General features: G+C 33.7%; 1 non-coding gene across 1 annotated transcript; it reads left to right on the top strand.

Moving 5' to 3' along the window:
- The first annotated feature begins 1,889 nt into the window (after window positions 1-1,889).
- Window positions 1,890-1,961, top strand: TRNASTOP-UCA (transfer RNA opal suppressor (anticodon UCA)). The gene has a single exon. It is a non-coding gene; the product is annotated as a tRNA-Sec (tRNA).
- The last annotated feature ends 2,348 nt before the right edge of the window (window positions 1,962-4,309 follow it).

Genomic DNA, 4,309 nt, shown 5'->3' with positions numbered 1-4,309 from the left:
AGCGGATGACAGGTGACAAACAAAGGTTTAAAACCTTTAAGAAAAAGATTATGCACCACGGACAATAAATTAAATTAAGGGGGCCTATCTTATGAGCAATTAGCAACTACCTGCCAATAATATTTTTCACAAAATCGCTTAAAAGCACGGAAATTTTTCCTTGTCGCGACAAGATCGGTGTAATAAATTGCGGAAACAGATGTATGTTGTATTGAATTAAGCATTATATCACGTTCATGTTTCCAAAGATCACACTCCCACAAGATATGATGGGCAGACTGCTCATGACTGACATCATCAGTGGAACACTCTATTTTTATGTAATATGTAGGTATTTTATAAAAGTGGAACCCCGAGTGATCTCCAAAACCCATTCTATTATTATATACGATTCGGCTTCGATATCTATAATACAATAGGAGTTTATTTCATGTGTCAGATGACAAGGGTGGAAACAACCTACGATTCATGTTGTTTATTTACGTGCAATATGTGGGCATATTGTAAAAGTGGAATGCCGAGTTGTATTTCTAAAACTTGTTCTATTATTTTATACTATTTGGCTGCGACTCGGCGTGACGACAATACAAAACATTTTTCGCGAATCGGTGTTCATACATTCACACAATACATTAGACGCCATGTTGTCATAAACGACATATTATAAAATCGCTGTGATTTAATATTCTTAATCATTAATTTTATGGCAAGTGTCCATCAGGAATCATTGTTCTTACACACAGAATCGTATTATTTCGCTTTCGGGTAGTAATATGTCAAAATTGTTGGTTCTTTAGGCGAACAATGTATGGAGAACGAACATTGTCCTTTGGTAGATAGATGTATTCTGTGAACCGTATTAAGATTTTGATGGAAAAATAAAAAAATAATAATAAATAATGGGGGCTCCTCATACTTAGTAGAACTGAAACTCAAAAATTTTTTTTTCAGCAAACATATGTACGTGTGGGGTATCTATGGATAGATCTTCAAAAATGACTTTTTTTCTAAACCGAATTAGTTTGCGTGATAGACGCTTCCAAAGTGGAAAAAAGTTGGTCCCCCCCTCTAACTTCTAAAATAAGAAAATGAAAAATCTAAATAAACATATGATGTACATTACTATAAAAACTACCAACGAAAATTGTTTTAAACGAGATCTAGTAAGTAGTTTTTTTTAATACCTCGTAAATCGTAAACCGCTTATTACCGTGTAATCTTTCATACAAATAACTTAAATGAAATACAATTGATTTATGAAATTAAAATAATAATTTTAATTTCATAAAGCAATGGTACGGAACCCTTTGTGCGTGCGAGTCCGACACGCACTTAGCCGGTTTTCGTAACTACTAATTTTGCCAAAAATAAAATAATATTCATTATTTCATCACAGACTATTGAACCGTTGCCAAGTTCATCGCTCGTCAGTTTCTTTCAATATTTTCGAGGATCTTCTACAATTCTTCTCAGGAAGTCGATGGAGCGAATAAATCGAATTCATATCTTATCCGAATTGATGAGAAGAAGAACAAAAAGCGACGTGTAACATATTTCGCGTTATTGCTTGAGAAAACAAAATGTTATTATTCAATTTGGGAGTTAGTTGGATAAGTTACGTATCGCAAATCGACTGGTTTACATATTTTTTAGCGATCTCAATTTGGATGTCAAATGAGATTTTCATATGGTTTCCGTACTCGTCAATGAAATATCTTTTGAATGTGCTAGGGTAAGTGGAGCAATGTCAAAGGTAAAAGAATTGGTGTCAATGTATGTTTTCACCAGACAATATTTTGTCCCCATTCAGATTCGAATCCGCAACTACAGCTAGCGCTAATGTCTGCAACGTGACATACGAAAACTTAAACAGCAGCGAAATACATGCCGCCTCTGTGGTCTAGTGGTAAGACCACCTGCTTCAGACGCGGAGGTCCCGGGTTCGATTCCCAGTGGGGGCAGATTTTTCTGATCGGTTTGGTTGGTGGTAGGGTTTGTTCTAAGTCTGCCTGGCTAGCTACCACCATCTTACCTAAGTCTGTCGCCATAACAACAATGTTAACAGCATTATTCACAACAACAATTATTATTGTTGTGTTCCGGCAGTTAGAGGTAAGATAGCCAGTTCCTCCGTGGTTGAGGATTCCGGGTGAAGCTCGCTTCCACCTTCGGCCTGATCATCACTTACCATCAGGTGAGATACAGGCCAAGAGCTTCCTCGTTTTGGATAAAAAAAATCTTATAAAAACATGCTTATTACTCGTAGATATGCTGTATGATATACAGTGTGTCCGGGCATGTAGTGATCAAACTTTAAGGGCGTAATCTATGGACAATTTCATCGGTGAAAATACTTTAAATTTGGGGCTTGACCCATTTCTCGCATATTTACAAGGATTTAAGTTTTTAATTTTAAGTTTTCACCTCTTCCTTCAAAAACAAGTGATAGTGTGGGTAACTTAACATTAATAAGCAAATATTTTATATCATGCGATAGCCAATAAAATTATCTACTAGTAGAAGTAGAAAACAGACACAAGTTTCATACATTTTAAGGGAGTAAGAATGGATTTAATTAGAAATAAATATGATTTTTTTCACATCTTTTTCAGTTATATCCCAACACAAGAAAAACCAGGTCGTTAAGGTATGTTTTATTTGCATTGTATTATTAGTATTTGAGCCATTCTACAAAACGAATGTAAATTTATTAGTCTACGTCTATTAGTTTCGACGTAATTGTTGAACAGAGATACCCATTCCCAGCGGTGTCCATAATAACCGGAATAGGTTGTGTGATTCTTTCAGGCAGTGCATTTTCGCATGTCGCGTGCGCTATGGAAACCGCTGGGAAGGGGTATCTTTGTTCAACAATTACGTCGAAACTAATAGACCTAAACTAAAAAATTTACATTCGTTTTGTAGAATAGCTCAAATACTAATAATAAAATGCAAATAAAACATACCTTAACGACCTGTTTTTTCTTGTGTTGGGAAATAACTGAAAAAGATGTGAAAAAAATCATGTTTATTTCTAATTAAATCCATTCTTACACCCTTAAAATGTATGAAACTTGTATCTGTTTTCTACTTCTACTAATAGATAATTTTATTGGCTATCGCATGATATAAAATTTTTGCTTATTAATGTTTAACTACCCACGCTATCACTTGTTTTTGAAGGAAGAGGTGAAAACTTAAAATTAAAAACTTAAATCCTTGTAAATATGCGAGAAATTGGTCAAGCCCCAAATTTAAAGTATTTTTACTGATAAAATTGTAAATAGATTACGCCTTTAAAGTTTGATCACTACATGCCCGGACACACTGTATATTAAGTACTCGTACTTCATAATGAATACAAAATAGCTTCTTGCATTTTCTTAGCTTCACTATACTAAGAAAAGAAAGATGGTAAAAAAACACGTCACAGAATCGTGCTAACAGATTTTCTGTCTAACTAACACTTTGTTTTCCCTTTATTCTACTGCATATTTATTTTTTTCATTTTTAACCTTTCTTATCCAGTTTACAAAATGGAACGGAAAAGTTAGTATCAAGAAAAAACATTTTATGCATTTAGTTACATACCTATTTGACTCAACAGTTTATTTATTTATTTGATCACCAACAAGGTTACGTTGTATATCGTTCACACAAGTAACTTAAAATAATGACACTTGTTAAATGCAAACTTAAAGGTGAAAACAAGACTAAAGCAACAGCAATTAGGGGTTAAAGAACTGAAAATATTTAAAATGGCGTAAAGAAGTCCCTATGCTTGTTAACACTTATCACTCCGAAGACGCTTAAACATCGTCGAAGATTATCTGGAATTATTAATTAGGTACTTGCTCTTTCCCTGTCTTGTTTGCCTTAATTAACTTACAAAGAGCGCAACGGAAATTACAATTAAAGTTGTATTATCGCTAGAAAATGATCATAAGAAGAAAGAAGAGAAATGGAATGATTTCTTAAAAGGAGTGATTGCATTTATAACGAAAAATAAAGCTTAAAATAAATAATATTATCTATCAGAGTGGCATAATTACGTTAAATATACCTTATCTACATTACATCTTATTACATTATTTCCTTTCTTCCTTCATAAAATCAGAAAACAAGAAGGCAATGACTCGTAACGAATGACGTGATGTGAAATCATCACCCTGTATTAATTTAACAAAAACATGAACTTACAAATTACTAAGCGGACTTTAAATTCATCGTTGCTCGGTTTTATGTTAGTAAACCAACTTTCAGATATCTTCCGTTATAAAAAGACAAACGAAACTTTTCGGACCGCCAA

Source organism: Ostrinia furnacalis, unplaced genomic scaffold (assembly GCF_004193835.3).
Source record: "Ostrinia furnacalis isolate ACB-3 unplaced genomic scaffold, ASM419383v2 OfSCF7437, whole genome shotgun sequence".
Classification (NCBI taxonomy): Eukaryota; Metazoa; Arthropoda; class Insecta; order Lepidoptera; family Crambidae; genus Ostrinia; species Ostrinia furnacalis.
The sequence above is the reverse complement of the archived record's forward strand: the minus strand, read 5'-3'. Positions and strand labels throughout refer to the sequence as shown.